The sequence below is a fragment of the Alligator mississippiensis genome, chromosome 13, assembly GCF_030867095.1.
Source record: "Alligator mississippiensis isolate rAllMis1 chromosome 13, rAllMis1, whole genome shotgun sequence".
Taxonomy (NCBI): Eukaryota; Metazoa; Chordata; order Crocodylia; family Alligatoridae; genus Alligator; species Alligator mississippiensis.
In genome coordinates, this window is record NC_081836.1 from 13,907,265 (window position 1) to 13,931,784 (window position 24,520).

Consider the following 24,520-nt stretch of genomic DNA (forward strand, 5'->3'; position numbering starts at 1 on the left):
GATCTCTGGTGCATCCGAGAACTAAAAGGTACGTGTATAAATGCCTCCATTGTCTAACCTGCTAGCACAACTAGAGCCAATCCCAATGCAAACACAAGACATAACACGGTCCCATAACATGAAGTTATGTAGTAACTGCTACTTCTAACTATTTCTGCGGTACCCCACCCTAAATCCTAAACTAGTAGAATTCATGGTAAAATAAAGAAATGCAGCAAATTCAAATGCTATTATACTATTTGAAACTCCTACTTTTAAATCTGGAAACTTTTACAAAAAGTTCTGTTCCTTTTGTTTTACCCTTTACTTTCCCAGTTTTTAATCAAAACTGAGAATTCAGGATTTCATCCTACCCTCCTCACCTCTGAATGCAACTGAATGATTTCCCAAGCTACTATACTAATCTTTCCATTTCTCTTTGTCTCGTTTTGTAATGCTTCCAAACTTCCCTGATTTTTTTAGAAGAAAGTTTCAAAGGGAAACATGAAGGAAGAAAAGGAAAACATTATTCTATTACAGTTAGCAGCAAAAAGAGAAAATCCCCCAAAAAGAAAGTTTTGTTTTTTTTCTCAAAATTTGTTTAAATAGTTGAAATTTTATTAAATATATTTTCATTTGCGGACAAAAATTACTTTAAAGATTTGAAATTTTCCACTTAGCTGTTTCTCTTCTTGCCAAGCAGCTCTAGTTCACAACAGGTTTGGATGAAAGACATTGAAATTTCGGTGAAAAATACAAACAAGTTAAAAATAAGTCAATGATTTTCTCCCATTCCCCATTAGGCAACCATCTCTAGCTTTCATTTCTTACTGCCAGGTCTCTTGGAGTAGTAAGACCAGTCTTAGCCCAGACTCTCATAGGGGACTATCAGCCAGAAAGAATGGGCAACTAGTCCAGAAAAGAGGTCTTTCACTCAACTATAGATGCCAAATCAAAACTCTGTCCATTTTCAGGTTGTGAACTGGCTGGGATGCATTTACTTTCTCCTGGTTTCTGGCTGAGAAGTGCTTAAAACCTATGAAAAATGCAGGTGTCTCAGTATTTTTGAGAAACAAACACTGACAAACTCTCAGGGGGTGGATCTACACATGCACTTTGCTGCGGAGCTGATAATTAGCTCTGCAGTAAACTGTCACTATCTACACATGCACCCACATTAGGTTGAAGTAAATTAATTAACTCCACTGTAGGATAGTACTGTCTTGTCTGGGACAAGTACTATCTTACAGTGGAGTAGTTATATGCACCGAAACATGTATAGATGATGACCAGGGCTGGCTGGGGCATGAGGGTGCTACAGTGTGGGGGCTGCCTGTTGGCTAGCCCAACACTGTAGCACCCAGATGCCCCCGACAGTCCCTCTGCAGCATGTTGAGCTAGGGTAGAGCAGCCCCAGGCTGGCAGGTTGGCCCTCCACTGGGTTCCCTGCTGCTCTGCTTTGGCTCAACGTGCTATGGTTCCAGATGCATGTGTAAACACTGCAGCTGGGAGCAATAAACTCTGACACAAGTTGTGCTGGAGTTTATTGCTGAATGCTAATTGCACGTGTAATGCACCCAAGGAGAACTAGGTTGGAACTCTTACATAAGTGAATCTGGGAAAACTACACCCTGGCCACATCTACATGAGATGCTAACAGCACCGTAGCCTAATAATACTGCGCAGTAGTCGGTCACAGCACATACAGTACTAATATACTACTGCAAAGTCTTAGTAGGCTACTGTGCAGCAGTGTCACTTAAAAGGTGTTTGCCGGTGCTACTCTGCAGTAACTCTGGTTACTGCGCATTTATTTAGTACTTGATTGTGTTGTTACATCTCTGATGATATTAGGAGTGCAGACATTTACAGCAGTAAATCAGGACATCACTAAAGTCAGTAGGCTTACATGTGCGTGAAGCTGGTATGAGATCAGAATCAGGCCGAGAACCTGCTGAGCTTCATCCATCACCAGTGTACAGACACTTCTTGCACATTCCCTCCATCCATATGTAGGTACAATTGCATCCTCAACCAGATGCACATTACACTATACTCAAATATGACCCAAATTGTCAAACACATACCACACAAATACATACCAAAATGTATGCTTTTTCCTCCCTCTAAAACAGTCACTCCCCACAAAGACCTAAACCAAAGTTTACAGGAGTGTACTTAATTTTAAGGGGGAAAATGCATTACAGATGGGAAAGAAAAAAAATCACATTCTTTCCTGTCATTCCTGTGAGAGATATTTATCTATGGGAAAAGCTTTACACACTCTACGAAAGGGGAAAAAAAGTGATATTTTCATAACATTTGGGAGGAAATGCATCTTAGTGGAAAATAGCTAAAGAAAAATAATAGCAGGCAGTGAGTTGAAGGAACTGTATTCACATTGACATAGCGCAACAATAGAAGCTAATGCGAGTCATTTGTAGAAGGAAAAGTGAATAGCTGTGGCATATTTGCAAAGAATATATGGCAGGTTACCAAAGGCAAAGCTCCAAGGAATACCAGCTGGGGCATGAGAAGGGAGCTATCAAAGGAGGAGGGAGGTATAACAGCATCATGGAATGGTTGGCACCATTTCCTTAAAGTGGTTCATGAAATGAGACATAGCTGCTAGGAGACAGTAAATCAAGGTGTTGGCGTCACTAGCTATGGCTCATGGCAGCTGGCCAAGGAGTATACAAAACAGAAATGCATTAGTAAGTAAAATTTCTGTATGTGTGCGTACGTGTGCATATGCATGCATGTGTTGTTTTTATCATGCCTGAAGCTTGCAAAATCCACATAATAAATTAGAGCTTATTAAGAGCTAGTTTCTCACTTCGAACTGGGGGGAGACTTCTTTAATGTTATGCTTAAAAAAAATGAAATGATATTTCAAGCTGCTCTTCCTAAGTAGAATGCATTCCATGAATGGAAAATGACATCCTGCCTGCATTGCACATTGACCTTATTACTGCAAGTCTAGGGCAGGCTATAGTTTTGTACCTCAGCCTTGCATCTTAGCAACATGCAGGGTCAAAAAGCTTAGTAAATAGGAAGGCATCCAAAATACCATAGTAACATACCATTTATCCTGATGTTTGCGAAAGGTTAATTTTCATGTTTGGATCTTTTACCACTTTGAAAACAGCCGCTGGAATAAAAAAGCATTGCCCTACATGATAATAATGAAAAAAAAAGGACAAAATCTATTTCTAACTAGATGCAGGTTTTAAACAAAGCCAAATAAATTGAATGTATTTTAATGCCCTCAGAAAGAATGACATTTGAATTCTTTACTATCCTTTTTTGCAGTGAGGTTTTTCTAAAGATACTGTAAGTTATGTGAGAATACAGAAGGGGAAGAAAGTCTCCCCAGTTGCATTTGTGGCAGTCAGAACAGACTGATACCAGGCTCTTTAATATGCAAATCGTGGAGCTGTTCGTTCACATTTCTTCTGTCTACACTGTTCTGCTCAGTGGAGGTCTTAGTTTACCATTATAATGCATGCATAAAGTTCTATTATGAGGTATTGAATTCTTTAAAAGGCTGTATGACCTTGTGCAAACTAAGTCACCTCTTTGCTTCAGCTTATTCCACCTGTGAAACAGTGATGCTGACATCTATGCTCCTTTGTGAGTAAAGCTGTTCAAGTCTCATAGTTTGTGTCATCTGCAAAATTTTCCCGGGTTCTCCTGAGCCCTTAAAGGGGCAGACAGTAGGGCTGTGCGAAATTTTGGCAGCCGTTTCATTTCAGAGGTGTTTCAGCCCATTTTGGTGCCCGAAACACCGAATCCAAAATGAAATGAAAGGCTCCGAAGCATCTCCAAAACTAAACAAAACCATCTGAAACGTTTCAGAATGTTTTGGATGTTTTGGAATGTTTCAGAGGCAGGCTTGCGGGGAAACAGAAACTCAGAAGAGGGAGAGGGAGGAGAGGGGGGCAAGGACTGCTCTGATATTGACATCTGTAGCTGGTCAGTGTCTGCAATCTGTCCCTGAGGTTCCTTCCAATCCCGGTGCTCTGGAGGAGGGATGGAGAAACAGCATATAAGGCTCTGTGTGAAGCCTTTCTCTGCCTTTTGTGAGCTGTCTGGAAGCAACAATGTGTGGAAGGTATTGGCTGGCTGCAGTGGCTGGCTTCCCAGTAGTCAGTCTCTTGCTAGTCTCTCTTCTTGGAAAGGATTGGATACACCTTTTCATGGGCAACTGGTGTCACTTTAGTCAGGAGGGACACATGCCTCCCCCAGTGACTAGTCAGCAACCTGTGGGAGGGAGGGTCCCCCGACAGCTGATTGCAAGGCAGCCGATCACTATGGCCACTTCAGCCTGAGGAAGCATTTGCAGTTAGTGTGTGTGCTCTTCCTGGATGGAAGGAATAGTAAAAAAGCCAGAGGCTGGCATGCAATGCAGGCAAGAAAGCCACTGCGTAAAAATGTAAATTGAGGTGTCAGGGGGTGAGGGACAGGTTGGGAGGGGGGGAAAGGGGATGTAGCAGGTAAAAGTGGAGAGGTACCTGGGGAGTGAGATGTTGGGCAAATTATAGTGTGTCATAAATCCAATGTCTATATTGAGTCCATGAGTTTCTGTATCTAGGAGTTTGATAAAGTGAAGTTCATAGGCTTGTCTGTGAAAAGTGGTTTGTAAATTCCCTTTGAGTACCAGGCCTGAGAGACTGGAGACAGAGTGGCTTTCTTGTGAGAAATGTGCCCCTGCAGGTAGTTGGGTATTCTTGTCCGTAATAGATTTCTGGTGTTCATTCATTCTGGTGCGCAGCTGTTGCTTGGTGTCTCCTACATATTTTCCATCAGGGCATTTGGTGCACTGGATAAAATATATAACGTTTCTGGAGGTGCAGCTGTAAGATCCAGGAGTGGTGATGGTTCTGTTGTGGGATGTAGTAATTGTGGGGGTACTGGAGATATGTTGGCTGGTTTTGCATTTCTTGTCATGGCATGGTCTGGATCCAATCAGTGTGTTTTGGGCTGTAGGAAGTTTGCTTCTGGTGATGAGTTTAGCGAGGTTTGGTGCTTGTTTGAATTTGCAAACGACTTTTCACAGACAAGCCTATGAATTTCACTTCATCAACCTCCTGGATACAAAAACTCATGGACTCAATATAGACTTTGGATTTATGACACACTATAACCTGCCTGACATCTGACTCCCCAGGTACCTCTTCACTTTTACCTGGTACATCCCCCTTCCCACCCTCCCAACCTGTCCCCTCACCCCCTGACACCTCAATTTACATTTTCACTGACTGGCTTTCTTGCCTGCATTGCATGCCAGCCTCTGGCTTCTTTACTATTCCTTCCATCCAGGAAGAGCACATACCGACTACAGATGCTTCCTAAGACTGACAAAGGGTTTTTAAACCTGAAAACTTCCCAAGATATATTTCTCCAACTATTCAGTTGATCTAATAAAAGATATCAGAGGTACCCTCTATTGGTCCATGCTGGGGCCAGGACCCAAAGTGGGGGTCAAAGGACCAGGGGCCCACCGCGAGGAATGCCCAGTGCAAGAGACTCGGGATTCCAACTGGACTGAAGACAGGGCCCAGCACCTAAGGGGGAACCAAAAGTCCCAGAGAGAGGACCACAGCTAGAGAAGTGAAAGATGCAATATGCAAAGCATGGGTCACAGTGTAGGCAAGGTACAGAGCTGTGGAATGGATGTTGCCCCAAGAAACCTAAATGGGCAGCCTCCTGCCTAGGAAACATCTGAATCAATTTTTTGTTAAGGCATGGTAGGAAAAAGAGATGTGGGCAGTTGGCCCAGAAACAGGTGGGAGGGCGGAGATCTAACCAGCACCAGGAAGGCCCCCTGTTACAAGCTACCATCTCTGCTGGTTTCATCCTTCTCTGCCTACACACACACAAGTGTCATGAGTTTGCTTTGAACAGTTTGAGGTGCAGTTTCACAGAAACCCCTGCATCTATCTCCTTGAAACCTGGCAGGCTTCACGAGTCAGGGTTTGTTTTTTGATTTTTTTTTAAAGAGCCGTGAGCTAGGGTGGGTAGGACAGCAATGGGAGGGGGGGCAGCTAGGAGAGTGGGTGAAGGTCAGGGGGCTCGTGGAAGAGCCCCCCCATGCAGTGTGGGGCAATGGCGGGGAGGGGGGACAGAGGGGATGGCTTCCTGCTTGGCAGCAGCCAGTGAGTGGGAGCTTTGTTTTTCAAAGAGCTGGGAGCTGGGGCTAGGCGGGGCTGGGAGAGCGGGCGTGGGGGATGGAGCCTGTGTGATTCAGAGATTCGGCTGATTTGGCAGCAACCGACTCTCCAAATCAGATTCAGCCAAATTGATTCAGGACAGTGATTCGAATCACCAAATTGAATCACTATCCCCTGAATCGGCCGAATCTGAATCCGAAGCAAATACTAGCCACTTTGCACAGGCCTAATAGCTGTTTCACAAAGCCTTGCAGACAGTTGTGTTACAGTCCCTTGAGGAATCTGTGGATGCCTGCTACCAAACTCTCTTCTTCTGCTTTCATAAGTGCCTGTCCAGTGGTTTCCTGCTGCAACACCTTCCCATTTTACCTTTTAAAGTGCCATATGGAAGCCCACTCTCCCTTCAACCCAGACCTGTGAGCCACCTAGTCATCACTACTCGCTGCATCTCCCTGCCACATGCCTCCAGGACATGAAGCAGCCACACTGACCCTGAAACAATGTTCCCCTTTGTGAAGAATGTATGGCAGAGGACCTCATCCTTCCTGCCAGAGGCAACAGACTATTACAGGTCACCCCCCCATACTGCACATAAAATGCTATATAGGAGATGGAGCCATTGAGTGACAAATTTATTTGTAATTGGAGAAAGCAAGCTAACTGGCATGAGGATGATGGAATGGGAATGAACTGAAAGACAGGCTGAAGGGAAAATTTTGTCCATCTGTAAGGCCTCTCTGTGCCACTGGGTGGGACAAAGGGTGCTAAGAGGACAAAATGGTGACATGTGGGTGGTAAAAGCTGCTCTGTATTCTGGATTGCTTCAAATTTGGTGCTGGGAAGATGTGCACTGCTGCTTGCTTCCCACCACCACAACCCCTCAAATGGCCACAAAGGCACGCAGCAGCACTGCGCTCCAACCATGGGGCTGGAAAGCAGGGATCCCTACATGCCTCTCTCCTACTGTGTAGAATAGGGTGGGAGTGGCAGGCTCTGATACACTGGAATGTACAGGTATTTTAGGATATTCTTCATTTCCCAAGGAGCATTTTTGAAGTGCTTCTTTGGCTGTGCACATCTGTACCCTCACTGTTCTGAGTGCTGCAAGGCACTCAGAGCACTTCAAACAGCACACCTGTCCAGGAGAGCGCAGTACCTACTGGCACTGTGTTCAGTCATGTATGCGGCTAGACTTCTTTGCATTACAGTAAGATGAGCTGCTATATGATTCTTTCTCTGTAAACTGTAGAACTTCTCTGTCCTTCTAGATACACAGAGGGTGTTGCATAAACCCTTCCTGTGCTGCAGCTTCAGTTCAATATGGCACAGAATCTGACCCTGAGACAACAGTTATCCGATGTAAAATAACAAATAAATAAAATAAATAACCCATCTCTCAACACCTCATCACATCAGCAGCAAGGGGGCGGATTTTATAGTCCATGACTTCAACTGTACATACACAGTATGTCTTACCACTTCTTAAAGAGCTTTTGACTATAGCTCTGTTGTGTTTTTTGGGTTGGTTTTTTTTAAAGTTTCATTAAGGTCTAAAACAATGCAACAACTGGTTTAGAACCGATAAAAAAGAATTGAGTCTCCCCATTTGTAGTAATTATGGATGCAGTTCAGTATAATGTGATAATTAGTCTCCAGGAAATCATTCCTCAAGTTCATACTGTGATATAGCGTGAAATAAATCTGAGCCAACCATACAGTTCTAATTCTAGTGTGTGGCAGTCAACTGGTACGTTAATTCAATTAAAACAAGCTTGTTGGTAAGAACAGAAGTTTTAATGGTGGGGGGAGAAGGAGGGGTAAATTCCATCAATATTAGTGGAATCCACTCCACATCCGCAGCTCTCTAAATTACAGATACAAGATCTTTGTTCAAATTACTGACAAGGTTACCAGCTGGGACTTTACACTCAATTCAATTATTTTATATTGTACCTTCAGGCTCCATTCCAAAGTGACTCTTAAAGAATAATCAGACTTACTCAATAGGCAATCAAAATGAAATTACTTTATGTAAGTACAACAAGGTTACAGACTTGGTTGCAGTCTATAAGTTATGTATTTCTGATCTTCAAGCCTTTAAAATTTATACTCTGAGGCCCTAAGATGTACAGCCTATAGCAGCCAAGTAGAATTGCCTTACATTTCCAGTTTAACCCTTTAATTAGCACCATGGGGTGCATCCAGATAAGCGTGCACATGAAGCTTGCAGCACTGCAGACCCGTCTGCGGCACTGCAAACCACATGCACCGCATATGCAGACGTTTGCTGCACTGCTAATATGCAGCACAGAGAGGGGTTTTGCCACTGGGAGATCCCGATGTCAAAAAAACTCATGCTAGAAAAAAGTGGGGTAGTGCACCTAGTGGTAGCATGCACTGCCCTGAAACCAGAGCCCCAGCCTCCCCTACCCCACCCATAGTAACTTGCCGCACACTAGGGTGCGCATGGAGGGACATTCCCCAGGGACAACTACCAACAGCACAAATATGTTGTTCCCGGGGAATGCACAGTCCCACTTGTCTGCACGTGCCCACAGTGCCTCTGGAAAGCAGGTGGAAGCGAGTAATGAACACAAAGTAAAAAACTATTACATGGCAGTTGGAAAGCACAATCTACACCACACTAACTCCTAGAAGACCCGCATAGTGAAACCCTGCTGTGTTAGGTACTGCACAACAGCATTACCAGCCCACCAATTGCTTTGCAAGTGTTAATGTCATTGCTACTTGAAGTCCCAACTGCTGGAGTCCCAAGAATACATAAGAAATTCTGCTTATAAAATTATCTTCCTAGGCGTCATGGTTGTGGGAAAAGGCATGAAATTGTGACCCCAATACATTCCATAAGTGCAAAAACCAGCAAGCAAATAAAAATAGTGTTCAAGTTAATAAAGTTTTAAAATAATATGATATGGGGACTTGACATTATTTAACATTTGAGGTTGGCAATATAGTAGAAGCAGATAACAAGAGAATTCCTTGAATTTGCAAGGGTCTTTTTTATAAGCTCTATGTAACTAATACGTTTGGGACCATTCTCCTTCTCTAAGAGGCTTTCAGTATTAAACTATGGGCGTCTCAGTGTTGCTAATTCTTTCCATTTAATCACAAGTCTTGGTGTATTTTGTACTTTTCTACTACAGTCTCCTACAGCAGGGGTGGGCAGCCTATCCCCTGAGGGCTGGGTTTGCCCACAAGGAGTTTGGATATGGCCTGGGGCAACTGGAGGGTCTGTGGCCTTTTGTTCAGTATTTGAACAAGAGGCTTAAACATAGAAGGTGAATAAAAACAACCCCCACATCTATTTTTTTTAAACCTCATGATTTTAAAAACTATGTTATGATTTTTTGGGGCCTGACTCATCGTTTTTGAATGCCAGAGTTTGGAAATAAGAACATAAGGCCATACTGGGTCAGGCTAATGGTCCATTTAGACCACTGTACTGTCTCTGACTTCTTCCAAATTGAAGAGTCCTAGCCTTTTTAATCTCTCATGGTATGATAACTACTCCATGCCCCTGATCATTTTGGTTACGATCACTTAGCCCTACTCTTTGTTTTTTTATGTTTTAACCAGCTCTCAGTCCACAAAAGAACCTTCTTTCCAATTCTGTGGCAATATAGTTTTTTAAAAGCCTTTGGTGAGACACTTTGTTGAATGCTTTCTGGAAGTCCAGAGATATTATGTGAATTGGATCCCCCTTGTCCATGTGCTTGTTAAAACACTCAGAGAACTCCAGCAGATTTGTGAGGTAGGATTTCCCTTTACAAAAATTATGTTGACTTTTCCCCAGAAGATCACATTTGTCCATGTGACTGCTGATTTTATTCTTTACTAGAGATTCTACAAAACTTGTCAGGGATGGAAGTGAGACTCTCTGGCCTGTAGTTCCCAGGATCACCTCTGGAGCTCTTTTTGAAGATGGGTATGATGTCACCCGTCCTCTATAACAGAGGCCATTTGTAACACTAAAGTTACGTGCTGTTGTCAGCAGTTCTGCAATTTCAGCTTTGAGTTCTTTCAAACCTCTCAGGTGAACGCCATCTGGTCCTGATGACTTATTAGTATTTAATTTATTGATTTGTTCTAAAACTTCTTCTGCTGTCATTTCAGTGTGGTTCAACTCTTTAGACCCATCTACCAGAAAGGATTAACCTGGCATGGGCATTTCCCCAGTAATCTTTTGCGGTAAATACCAGTGCAAAGAATTAGTTTAGCTTCTCTGCTGTAGCCTTATCATCTCTGAATGCACCTTTTACACCTTGGTCATGTAATAATGGTCCCATGTATTGTCTTTTTGGCTTCCTGTTTCCTCTACTTTAAAATGTTTTCATTATTAACTTTAGCATCGTTTGCTAAAAGCTTCACAAATTCTTTTTTGGCCTGTCTTATTTTGGTTTTACACTAGACCTGCCAGAGCTTGTGAACTTTGATGTTTTCCTCATTTGGGCACACCTTCCATTTTTTAAAGGATGTCTTTTTGCCTTGAATGGCCTTTTTTACCCTGGTCTTACACCATGAAGGGTTTTATTGATTTCCTTGGTACCCTTCTTGATTTGTGGTATGTACTTTTCCTAAGCCTCTAAGGCCTCTGGTACATGTTATGTTTCTGGTGTTATTAAGGAGTGGCCTTAATTCACAGAATTTATGGCACCATAAAATCACAAACGTCTCAAATATATTACTTGAAAAATATGTAATATCCTTGTGGCTGGTTTGTATAGTGCCACAACTTGAACATATGGCATGCCCCAGGGCTTGAGCCTGGGATCATGAGCCTTGGCTCCCCCTGCACCAGCAATATGGTGTGACTAGGATCTGATTCTTTATCCCACAAATGCACCTCCTGGCATGCACCTCTGGCATGGCAGGAGATGCGATTGTTGGGATTGGGAATCAGATTCCATTGTGCCTGTAAGTGAATGTCTGTCAGGTGCCTAATATGGTATTTTAAAACGGCTTCCAAGCTGTCCGCAGGCTTTTTACATTTTTGACTGTTTGTTTAAACTTCTTTCTAACTAACTTCCTCATTTTTGTCTAATATCCTTTCCCTTAAGTTATATATTGCCACAGTGGCCTTTTTTTTAAAGCTTACTCCCTTCTACTAGAATACTGAATATGATTGTGTATTTCCTATATTCTGATATCCAATAGTCTGATACCAAACCTACTGAAGTACATGGTAAAGCTGTTGCTAACTACAGGGTTTTCAATAATTTTCTCAAAGAAATCACCCTGAATAAGTTTCTGTGATAAAAAGATGCCTCTCTCAGTTCTGATCCTCAGAGGAAACTTACACAACACTTCCCAGAGACGAGCCTATGAACTCCATTTCATCAACCTCCTGGATACTAAAAATCATGGACTAAATATGGACATTGGATTTTTGACACATTATAATCTGCCTGACAACTGACTCCCCAGCCCAGCCCCTGGCTTCTTTACTTTTCATTCCATCCATGAAGAGCACGCACCAACTGCTGAAACTTCCTTAGCCTGACGAAGGGTTACTGAACCCGAAAGCTTGCTTAATAACTATTCTCCAACTATTTGGGTTGGTCTAATAAAAGATATCAGATTCACCCAAGGAAACCTTGTCTGCCTATCTCCACACCTATGGCATTATGTTACAAACAAAACATTTCTGATTTGATTTTTTATATCAAACCAAGTGCTATTCACAGACAGCGGAGGAGGGAAAGCCTCAAGGCTTGAATTCACTCTGTGAAATTTAGAGGCAATAAAGAAACATGAGAAAGAAAAGGTAATATGAGACTAGGAGGTAATACACTGATAGTAGCAACACTTGAGTCTGAACTGGATAAAAACTAATACAATAACCTGTCTGGATGTGCTTAATTCTAAACAGCTTCCAAAACCCCACTTCCCATCCCACTTATTTTAAAGTTAATGTTCATTTTTTCTAAGGGCAGTTATTGCAAGGAACAGCATGACCTAAAACATTATCTTCCTAGCCTTGACATACCTGGTTATTGGAAAGATGGCAAGATTAAATGAAGTACATTGATGTGGCGTTGGTGACTAATGTAGCTTTGTAGCTGTATGCCAGCTCAGGTTCTACCCTTTTTATCATATCTGTATCAGCCTGTGCTTGAGCCCAAGGCATCCCATTCTGCTGTGCATGCGCTAACCTGCCGCGAAGCTTTTGCTGTTCCCAACAGGAAGAAGAGTGTTTGGAAGACCATGGGTTGGGCCAAACAGGAGGCCGGCTTCTCGGCACAGAGGCACAGCATTGCCTTGAGCCACTCCCAGTAAAGCCTGATACCCATAGCTATGGCTAGGAAACATATGATCTGAGACAGCAGTTCCCAAACTGTAGGTCGTGACCCTAAATGGGGTTGCAACATCTGCAGAAGAAGTTCTGGGGGTGAGGAGTTGTGGGTTGGGAGTGAGGGGCCATGCTGAGGAAATGGGGCCCTAAATGGGGTCATGTCGAGGAAAAATTTGGGAAGCACTGATCTAAGAGCTGTTAAGGGTGGCTCACCAGGCAATTTACACTGAGAATAAAAAGGCATTTAGCCAGGCTGAGAAAACAGAACTTTTTACTTTTTATTCAAAGCAACACACTCAGCCATTCTCCATGAGACCCTATGAGACACTGAAGATTAGTAAGTCCTTGTGAAGTTCCTCATTCTGTGATTTCGTAGCCCAGGAACATGTCTATTGAAAATGCATCGGTTCCCACTCTGGATCAGAATTTCACCGGTGATTTCTTTGGCTAAAATGGGTCATACTAAAATCCTGAGTCTGAACAACTCCGGTCTATTATAGAAGAACTGAAAATCTGGCAACCTTCCCAATATCCAGATCCCAAACAAAGCACAGACTTCTGTTCTAATGCAGGGCTCCCATGAAGTTGCCTCGTAAAGCTGTGGCACATTATACCCTGCCTAACATCTGACTCCCCAGGTATCTCTCCACTATTTACCAACTACATTCCTTCCCCCTCCCCCTCAAACCTGTCTCTCCCACACTGACTCCTCAACTTATATCTTCACTGACTGCCTTTCCTGCATACATACCAGCCTCTGGCTGCTTCACTATTCCTTTCATCCAGGAAGCACGTGCACACACCAGCTGCAGATGCTTCCTCAGCCCGAAGAAGGATATTTAAACCCAAAAGCTTGCTAAGAAGAATTTTTCCAACTATTTGAGTTGGTCTAATAAAAGATATCAAATTTCCCCAAAGAACCTTGTCTGCTCATAAAGCTATACTTTTCAGGTCTGTCAGAACCAGAGACAGGCATTCCTCTGCTGATGACATGTCTTCTTCCTGCCAGTCTGAAGTGCAAAATATATACAGAAATACAATTAAGTGCTTAAGATCATTACAGCTTCCACTGGCTTTCATCTGAAGACACTTCTTTTGGTTTAGGTGGCTCCATCTCTGGAAGAGACAGATCCAAGGTGCAAAGCCTGATCCAAGGCCCACCAAACATGGAGCATGTTGGGACTGAGGATGTTGGTTTGGGCCCACTTTTAACTGTTGTAGGCATAGCCTAGGCTACGGGTTTTGAGTCAAGAGCATGCAAACATCACACCTAATGGACATGATGAATGCATTAAACAGACAGGACAAAATCTAAAGCTTGTGAGCTTTCAAGTGTCTTGCTCCAGGGAGATTGCGGTCCTGGCAGTTTTTGCTGCAGCTCTTTACAGGAATGTAAACAGTTCTATTTGCAATGTCTATGTTATGTCTTCAGTTTGGTATAATTTCCTAAACAGTATTGCTGCCAAGAGCACAAAGTGTGAAGCTCTCGTAGAGGAGTGGCTCTGTTTGCAGGAGCTGAGCAGGCTCCACTGGAGGCCAGGATCCTGAAGCTCTCAGGGCTCAAGTGCTAGGGGACACACAATTACCTTTTTCTGTTTTTTATTTCCACTGCAAATTATGCAACAAATGAGGTGGTGGCTTTTTAGACTGCTGATTTTAGATGCATCCTAGGCTATCAGAAACTTCCTCTAATGAGCATCACTATGCATGCTCTATTAGTCATTTATTCACATGGGAGTGTCTGCCTGCCTTGCTAGGACACACTTCATGGGGCATTCCTCTCCATCGGCTTTGGCTGCTGAGTAAGGCAGAGCAAAACTAGCAGGTTTGCTCCATAGCGCTTGACACAGATAACTTGCTCTGATTCTCTCCTGCCTTGTACTTTGTCTCATCATTTGCACCTATGCAAGAGGAATAGAAAATGCTATTAATATCATTTTGCATTTTTCCTTCTTTCAGTGCCATGTCCTTTTGTTCAAATTTGAGTCCAATAATAGGCACATACTATTGCTCCATCTGAAGCCTTAGTGAGGTCTTTATTGGTGCATGGTTCTTTCAGATGTGGGCAGGCCAGTAGTTTTTTTTTTTATAGTCTGAAGGTTTCCTCCACCTTTGCACATTGTGAGGATCTGGCTGAGACTTAGGCAGCTGGGTCTGCAGATAGGAGGCAAATAGGAGGTCACCAGGGCAGGGGCACAGGTTACCAAGCCGCTGAAAATCAGGTTGGGATGGCCCCACTGATTGGTGCAGTTCTTTAGCATGGGAGCCATCTATCAGGGCTGTTTGGATGGATGAGAGGAGGCTTTGTTGAGTATTTCCCCAAATGAAGTTCTTAGTCTTCACGGTAGAAGGTGGCAATGGGTCCAGTGCAGAGGGTTCATCATTACAAGATGGGGCATCTGCCTTCTGGTTCTTGGCTTCTGTGTCTAAGAGGGCTGGAACAGAGATGCCCACACAAGTCAGGTGCTGTAGGTGAAGGGTGACTAGCAAGGGGGGCTTCGTAGCACTCAAACGTTTACTACAAATTAGAGGGGCTGGCTGTATAGTCAGCAGTGGGCCTGGACAACCCCTGATGCCAGGCCAGGAAATGAGGGGGGCATTTCTTTCCTCAGGCAGATCCAGGCAAAATGCCTGGACTCCCCACAGTACAGACTGAGGCCCTTGACATGACAATGAGCCTTCTTCTCTAGGGGGAGCCTTTTCCTAGCCATGTCTAACTGCATGGCCTCCACTGGGGTGGTGTTGGCTCTTTCGGGGACCTAGTTGGCCCCAAGGGCTGAGATTCGCCTAACCCTCCTGTTGTCGCTTGGACAGATGGGCATCAATATGGATACTAAGGTCTGGAAAGCTTGTTCTGAAGTATAGATCTTATACAGGGCTGCCAAAAATTTTAGCCGTGGCCTGGATAAAGCCTTCAGTGTTGTCAAGGAGAGGGTCTGCTGATTCCAAAAGTAGGGAACCCAAGGTCTGGGCATTGCCACTCAATAGACTGATGATCAATCCCACCTTGGCTGTATATGATGGATAGGTTCTGGGACAGAGACAAAAAGCATGGCAGCACTGATTAATGAACCTGCAAAAGCAGTAAAGGGCTCTGTCGAATATGGCAGGCAGTGGGACCTAGGGTTTGGGGTGAGCCGAGTGGGTTGGCTCCCCAAGTGGGCATGGAAGTGGGGTACATTGGGTTTGCAGAGTTATACTCTGGGCTTGCTGCCTCTTTAAAGCAGCCATCAGCTCACCCCCAGAAACCCGCCCTGGTGATAGATCCACACCCCTGTGCCATTGCAGGTCTGTGAGATACACATTGCTGTGAGGGTTTGGCTGGGACATAGGCGGCCAGACTTGTGGGTAGGTCCTGGAGGACAACTAGGAGGTCAGCAGGGCAGAGGCACAGGTTAGTTGAGTGCTGGGTTGGGGTCTGGGTTGGTGGAGCAGAGAGCGTGGGACCAAGTTCCAGGAGAGCCGAAAGGGGGCAGCCAAGAGGTGTAGTCCAAGACATAAGCTGGTGCCAGGAGCCAAGGGTCAGAAAACTGGTGTTGAGTTCCAGAGAGAATCTGAGGTCAGGGTCAAAGAAGCCAAGCCAGATCAGGATGCCAGGATAACCAGAGAAAGCAGATCTAACACTGAGTTTCAGGGGAGATCCAAAGCCAAAGCTGGGGTCAGAAGTCAGGAGAACCAGAGAGAGCTGTGAATGTGAGGCTTGTCAGAAAAGACTGTGTCAAGGTGTGCCTGCAGCCTCAAGTTGCAAGTATGTTTAAAAGGGTGAGTGGTGCTTTCAGCAGCCAATCTGGTTGCAGGGAACTGGGTCAGTCACATTAGCCAGGACTGGGGGCAGGTGTGGTAACTCACGTTCTTGGCCCAGTCAGAGTCCCTGACATGGTATTTATGTCATTCGAGTATACCCACAGTTGCACATTAACTTTAGCCTTATCTGACCCTGTTCAGAGATGGTTCGAACTTCTCCATGGTGGCCAGTCAAGCTGTGTGCCTGCAGGGAGACATAAGACAGTTTTGACATTTGTCCTAACTCCCTCTTGGGTCATCTGTAGCCATGATTGCCACATTTTTATTTATGTGGCTGTCAGTGTTTCATTTAGCAGCTGTGTTGTAGAGAGGAAACTTCTCTGTGATTTTAGTCCACTGGGAGATGCAATGTGGCCATGTAGTAGGTACCTCTTATCTTTCATCTGCTGAATGACTTCTATTTTGCTTGCTACAGTTCACCAGATATATGACAGGGCAATTCTGACAAGTAAGTGGAGGCTATTGACATCAATTGGTTTAAAACTGTTTTCCACCAGCCCAAGGGGAGCACACTGCCTGACACTACACTTGACTACCAGGGTAAGGGTGATCATATGTCTATAATTGGTAAAGATCTTGTGAAGGAACAGCTTGAGAGACTGGACATTCACAAGTCAGGTGACCCGGATGGAATGCACCCAAGAGCGCTAAAAGAGTTGGCTGACATCACAGCACGACCAATGGCAAGGATCTTTGAGAACTCGTGGGGCTCGGAAGAGGTTCCTGAAGATTGGAAAAGGGCCAATGTGGGGCCTATCTTCAAGAAAGGAAGGAAAGAAGATCCAGGGAACTATAGGCCAATCAGTTTGACTTCAATGCCTGGAAAGTTCTTGGGAAAGAAAAAAAAAAAAAAAAAAAATCAATGAAACCATCAACAGCAGGCTAACAGAAAGCAACATTCTGAGAGATAGCCAACATGGTAGGTCTTTCCTGACCAACCTCATTTCCTTCTATGACCAGATGACACATCACTTGGACAAAGGAGAAGAGGTTGATGTCATATATCTAGATTTCAAAAAGGCCTTTGACTTGGTCTCCCATGATGTCCTCATGGTAAAATGGTGGAACTGCAGCCTCGACAACCTTATGATCCGATAGCTGGGGAACTGGCTCCATGGTCAGACCCAGAGAGTGATAGTTGATGGAACAAGTCAACACGGTGCACGGTGACACCTTTCAGCAGGCACTGGAGAAAAGATTGTAAATGCCTGATGAAGGGTTTGTGCCCAAAAGCTTGCAATTAAAGATTTTTTTTTTTTTGCAAAAATCTTCTTGGTTTAATAAATGATATCTCCTCTACAGATCAGTAATGTACCTGAAACTTTCATACGGAATAGTGTCTAACTTCTTCGCATGTGCTGATCTTTCCCAAACTGCAAATGCATATTCAGCTGCTGAATAACAAAGCACAAGCACAGTAGTTTGTAACTTTGTTGGATTGGTCCATCATGTGGAGTTGATAGGCTTCTTTAATATGTTGTTTCAGGAACAAACTTTGTACTTCATCATTTCTACATGTGCTTTATATGAAAGTGTACAGTCTGGTGTCCCTCTGTGGCGAAGTGGGGCTCCCTGTCTAGCCACAGTGCTAGGTTCCCCACTTGCCTTTGGACATGCCACCCACCTGACCTCGCCTGCCATGCCTTCTTCTTAATTAATATGATATGAATTAAGTGGGAGGCTGCCCATTTTATGCCCCGATGCCAGGGGGCGCTATCTGTGGCTCCGAACCTCCCCTACACCACAGCCCATGCCTCACAGATGGCATCCAGATGTTAGTCACATGAGCCCCACATGGGCTCCAGAATCCTCCTGTCAGAACCCCGCTTTGATCCCTCCACTCAGGTGGCCTACTCTGTCATCATTCAGGCTGCCAAGCTCCCTGTAGCTATTCCCCTCTTGGGTGTGGTCCCCTCGGGACCTTTGGCCACACAGGCCCTGGCCTCACCTCCAAGGCCAGGCAGGACCCCAGGCCCCCAGCTCTGGGCGTCCCTCGTGGTGGGCCCCTGGCCCTTTTGACCTCTCTGGTCCTGGCCCCAGCACTGACCAGTCGAGGGGGCACTCTACTTCCGGCCTCACTAGCCCCACACTCTCTCTGGGTCCACCTTCCTGGATGTGGGAGCTGGGGTGACTCATACCACGACTGGTGCTCCAGGGTCTCACAGGGGACTCTCACTCCCTTCGTGGAGCAGCAGGTCATGGTGCTACCCTAAGATCTTACATTCAACCCACACACAGCTTCCCAGCAGTGGATGACTTACCGGGGTCAGGATTCGCCTCTCCCACTCTGGGGCTGAGCCCCCTTCACTTGGCCTCTGGCCCAAACCTCAGCCTCAGGCATCTGAAGACCTACCTGGGCATACTCCCTTTACTTGGGGCTCCATACTGCCCCCTCACTTGGGGCTCTAGATTTCTACCCACTTCACTCAGGGCTCCACACCGCCCCCTTCACTCAGGGCCACAGGGCTTTCCTTCCCAGCAGGCTCAGGTGGCCACTGCCATGCCTGGCCCCCACTCTTCTCCTTGGGGTTTGCACCCCCACGGGGCTTAGGTGGCCACAGCCATGCCTGGCCCCAACTGCCTTCTTGGGGTCTCTCACCCCACAGGGCTCAGGTAGCTGTAGCCATGCCTGGCCCCAACTGCCTCCGGTATGACACAAACCCACCCGAAGGTGAGGGCTAGGGTTAAGGCACTCCTATCTGCCTTTCACCGGGATGATAACTGGCTTGGCATTTCCTGGGGGCTCCTGTGCCACTGAGAGCCCCACCAGGCCACCCACTCCTGGCAGGGTGCAGTTTTAGGTCATGCCCAGGACCATGAGCCTCTTAACCATCCCCTACAGCTCCTGCCCTTACCTCCAGGATGATACACAAAGCCTCACTGCCTTCCCAGCCAGCAGGGAACTGAGTTCTTTATATAGGCAGCCAGAGATCTAAAATGGCTGCCTTAATCAAGCACCTGCTGGCTGCTTTGCTTCGGTCTTAAAGTGGCTGGCACCAACAGTGCCCTGCCACACACCGTCCCCCTTTAAATGGTACTTAGGGGGTTTCTCCTGCTGCTCCTCCAAAGCAGGCTCCCACCGGAGCCTGTGGGAGCCCCCAGGTGGCGAGCACCCTCAAAGGTGCTCTGCCACACCCTTCCAATTAGATAGGCTTAGGGTAGCAGGCAAGAACTATTCCATTCCAGGTTAGATTGGGTTGAAAGTAGAAAAGATTCACCTGTGTTTTATTTGGACTTGCATGCAGTTGATTGTTGATGTAACAGTCTGACAACCCATTTAGCGGTGATACCTGTGTGGCCTGGACCTAGGCCAAGATCTTAGTTTGGATGGTGGTACACAAATCATCTGCATAAATAAAACTTTTTGTGCCTGAGCATTTACATGAATGGCAGCACTTTGCATGCATTTTGCATGTAAAGGTGCAGCACACAAGTAGGCCTGTAACCTCTGTGGATCCATATTCTCAGAGCTAAAGTGAGCAGGGTACGGGGCCCAGGTCAAATCAGCCCATGCAGGGCTCCGCCCCCACTCCGATCCGGGCCCTGGATCCGATGAAGCTGCCACTGCTGCTCCGCCCCACTCCATAGTCACTTGATCCCCACCCTCCCCTCTGACCTAACAGTGAATGTTTGTTAGGTTGGATGGGGGGAGGGATGGCAGGGCACCAGTGGTGCCTGCCACTTTAAGGGCTAGATCAGGCAGCCAGCAGGTGTTTGACTACAGTGGCCATTTTAGAACTCTGGCCACCTGTATAAACAAGAGCAGTTTGCTGCTGGGAGCCAGGCAAGAAACACTGCCTGGCTGAGCTGCTGCATGGGAACATATTACAGGTAGGAGCAGGATGCTCTGGTCCTGGGCATGACCTAAAACTGCACCCTGCCTGGAATGGATGGTCTGGTGGGGCTCCCAGTGGTGCAGGAACCCCAGGAAAATGCCAGGCCAGTTACCACCCTGGTGAAAGGCAGGTAGGGGTGCCTTAACCCCAGCCCTCATCTTCGGGTGGGTTATATGATCCATCTAATCCAGGGAAGGTCAGGTAAGTTTCTTGAAGTGCCTGAGCCTCCTGGGGTGAGTGACCCTGTGGGGCCAGGCACGCTTTGTGAAGCACCTAAGCTGGGAATGGGGGACCCCAATCCCTGAGTGCAGGCAGAAGGCTTAGACTGAACCTGAGGGACCCAACTGGTCAATGCTGGGGCCAGGACCAAGATAGGGGTCAAAAGGGCCAGGGGCCCACCACACAGGATACACATATAGAGCAGAGAAGCTCGAGGTCCTGACTGGCCTGAGACGGGGCCAGGGCTTAAAGGGAAGCTGAAGGTCCCAGGGAAGGGGCCACAGCTAATGGGCAAAGGGGATGGTTGAATTGGCTGCCTGAGATGCCATCTGAGACGCTTGGGCTGTGATGTAGGGGTAGAATGAAGCCGCGAATATCCCTCCAATATTGGGGTGTATAATGGGCAGCCTCCCAACTAATTATCACATCAATATTATTACATCAAGGTGCAGCAGGTGAGTGAGGTGGGTGGCTGACCTGTAGATAGGGGGCAGGCTGGTGCTTGCACCGGGCATGAAAGCTTGCCCCTGTCACAGGGGGGAGGGGGACTGTCAGAAGTGCCAAGAGTTACAGCAGGGAACTGCACATCTGTCAGTGCCCGCACTGCCTCTGTCTAACAAGTGCTGCTGTCTTTTATCAATAGCTGAGAACGGCCAAGGTGAAAATGACCTTTGGAGAGCAGAAGTAGGGCATTTCCAGTTATGGATCACATTCTGCCTGTTGGGCTACTGGCATTCGGGTTTGTTGACTTTGCAAGGGCTCATCTGTTAATCCAAGTGGTGGCTTGCAGGTGCGTAGATGAGGATGGGCAGGTGGGCTTTACTAATAAATGTCTTATGTAGCACTCCAGAGCCATGCTTCCAAATTTGTATCTTACAACACTGACAGAGCAGTGCTTGTGGTGACTTTGGAGAGAAGGTTGGGATTTTAAATCAGAATGGAGCTTGGGATGTCACTCTGACCCAGTGTTGTGAGTGACATACTAGGTAAATCAATATTTTCTTTCCACAAACAGTCATCTTAAAAGGAGAGGAAGGGTTAATTTATAGTTAAAGCAAGGGTAGTCAGGAATTTTGGCTTCCATTCCCAGCTCCAGGGCATCACTGGGGCTAGCAGGGGATTGAGACTCTGGAGTCCTCTGGATTATAGTCAAGCCCAGCTCAGTTTCACTTTCTGACCTTGGTTAAACCACCCCTTGTATGTAGCCTTACCCATCTGTGAATGCCTTGCACAGCATTTATATGGTATGATAATCAGGGATCCTGGCTTTCACTGATAAAAAATTGCAAATTCTCTGATAAAGCCACCAAAATCTATGATTAAAATGAAAGGCCCCTCATTCCTTTCTCCACAGCCCCCTGGCTCTGCTGGTGCCCCTCACTTCCCACAGACCCCTGGCCCTGTTCATGCCCCTCACTCTCCCCCACAGCCCCCTGGCCCTGTTGGTGCTCCCCCAGCCCTGCTGGAGGGGGGCCCCAGCTGCCCAGTTTACAGGGTCAGGGACCCGGGTCCACAGTCCCCTGCCCCTAGCAAGAGGTGGAGGCTGTTGCAGTGGAGCAGAGCATGGAGCCTGGCTCCCCCCCCCCCCCCCCCCCCCCCCCGGCAGCTGCTTGCCTGCTGCAGGCTCAGGTCGTGGGGTGGCACCCTGCCACTGTATGCATTTGTAGGGGGGTGGGAGGACCTGCTGCCCTCCCCCAAGGCCTCTACAACCCAGCAGGTGTGACCTGGTGCTACAGGGCACAGCAGGGCTGCGCAGGAAAGCTGTTTGCTGCTGCGAGCTCCACACTGCCCTGGCAATGAGTCCCCTGTGCATGCGGCGGTAGCAAGGGGTACTACCCCATGCCACCACCCTTGCTGCTGCCATGCACACAGGGGATGCCTCACCAGGGCAGTGCAGAGCCCGCAGCAGCAACAAGTTTCCCTGAGCAGCCCCTCTGTGTCCTGCAGCACTGGGCCACACCCCCTAGGCTATGGAGGCCCTGGGAGAGGGCAGCAGGACAGGGAACCCAAGCCTGCAGCGGGCAGTCCATGCCTACCCCTGTCCCGTGCATAGATCTGGGGGGTGTGGGTCCCCCCTACCCTCCCAGGAGTGAGCACAGTGGCAGGGAGCTGACCCCACCAACCTGCCCCCCAGATGAGCCACCTGCGGCCCCATCCCACTACCCACTGGGGCCCTGGGGTGGTACATTGCAACCCCATGCCCCAAACCCCATGCACTACCTGGCTGCGCAGCAGCCTCAGCCCCAGCCTCAGCCCTGCCCAATTCCCTGCCTCCCTCCCTATGGGGGCCTCAATCCCTCCCCACCACACTTACCTATGGGAGCTGCTCTCCAGGCTGCCCGGCAGCCACGTCCATATACATGCACATAGCAACCCCCGCCTGACCGCCCCCGTCCCGTTCCTTCCCAGTCTCCTGCAGCCTGGAACTCTGCCCATCTGCAGAGAGCTCTTTGCAAAAATGCAAAATCCATGGGTTTCTCGGGCAAAATGAGAGATCTGCATTTTCCTTCAGCAAAGGGGAAAATCCATGGTTTTCTCCATTTTTTCTGTGAGAAGAGGAAAACCCGAATCCTGATAATAATCAAATTACTTTTCTCACAAGAGTTTGTGTGAGGCTCTGTTAACTGAAATGCACAAAGTGCTTAAACATTTGCTAATAAAAGCTGTCTTCTAAATGCAAAGTTAGTAATTTACAAGTAAAAAAATCTGTAAAAAATATGCTGAGACTTTTGTATTTGTTTGCAAGAGTTAAATGCAGGCAGCCTGCTTCTGTAAATGAAGAGATGTGCTTGCTGCTGGATAAACAACACTCTCTGAGCCAAATCACGTTATTCATGTGCACAACAGTAATGCAATTCCCAAGGGGAGCAGAGACATTCCTACTCATTTGGAATGAGCCCTTGCTGCTCTGAAACATGTAAAGCATAAATCCTGCAAAGTACCTTTAAACTCCCTAGCACTTTGCAAATTGCTGCTGCTGTAGTAGCTAGGTGTAGAAGGTGCTTCCCTACAAAGCCTTGGAGAGTCTGGCTCTTTATGGGAGAAAAACAAATAGCACTTACATGAGTGATGGTGGATGCTGCTGTTGGAGGCAAGATGGGGCATGCATGGTGGGAGGGTGTGAATTCCTGGGCAGTCAGAAGGGGAAAACAAATCATGCAGTGGGCAGAAGTGTGCTGTCTCACACAGCTCCAGAGTGCAGTTTACAGTACAACTGGGAATCAGAAGAGTGAAAAAAATATCCCAGTGTGCTCCAAGAGCAGTGTTGCTCCTCAGGCACTTAACAGCACGACCCTTGGCTGCACATTCATAGGGTGTGTGTAAGTTATGCAGCAGGAGGTCAACTGGAAAGGGGAGAGAGTAATAACTGCCATTTCCCCTATAATCAAGGAGCACAAGTGGCTTAGAGGGAGAAGGGAACTACTGTACTTACTTGAATCCAAGATGAGTTTTTTTTCCACCAGTTAGCTTGGGGCTAAAGCCTGTGCTGAGCCACCACCAACCCTGGGCCAGAATGGTTCATTTGCTAGGGGATGGAGCATGTGCCTGGGGGAAACACAGGGGAGACTTCAAGGTTGGGGGAGAGAACGTGCAGCCTACTCCCCCAACAAATTTATAATTTTCCATGTAAGGAATCCAATTGTCTTAAATTCAAAGTCATCTTGGATTTGGGTAAATACAGTATATACAGGATGGAGATGGTTGGTTTATGCAAATACATACACTCTGGTCCTCATTCTCATCTCTCCTGGAGTGGTGTAACTTCACTAACTATAGAAGTCTTGATTTATACCACTGCAAAAGTTTACTCAGACTTCTGGGTTTTCCAGTTTCCACAAGTCTAAAATGGCCTCTTTTTAACAACGTTCTCTGAATTCTCTCCTTTGCACCATAGCTACTTGCACAAAACAAAAGTTAATGGCAGCAAACTGTTAAAACAATAGTTTTGTTTTCCGTTTTAAATCTACCCATCCATAATCAACACAAGCTGAGCTAGCAGGGGAATAGGAACACACAAGAAATGGCAATGAATGCGCACAGAAAGCCTGCGATTTCTCTTTCTCCTCAACCCGCCCCTTCTAGGCAAAACTCTTTCAGTATGGAGGCAGCTGATTCTAGCAGCCAAGGCTATACAGTTTACAATTCCACTCCATTGCTCTCATGAAAACAAAAATATGCAGGAAGAATATTTTGGC

At 46.4% G+C, this 24,520-nt stretch overlaps 1 long non-coding RNA gene across 2 annotated transcripts; it reads right to left on the reverse strand.

The window, feature by feature from the left end:
* Positions 1–8,158: 8,158 nt before the first annotated feature.
* Positions 8,159–23,553, reverse strand: LOC109284730 (uncharacterized). 2 transcript variants are annotated; one of them, XR_002092305.2, is made up of 3 exons: positions 23,387–23,553; positions 16,315–16,453; positions 8,159–15,496 (listed from the first exon to the last, which is right to left on the reverse strand). It is a non-coding gene; the product is annotated as an uncharacterized LOC109284730 (long non-coding RNA). The 2 variants fall into 2 exon arrangements; XR_002092304.2 differs by having other exon boundaries at positions 8,159–14,900; positions 23,387–23,550.
* Between the last annotated feature and the right edge of the window lie 967 nt (positions 23,554–24,520).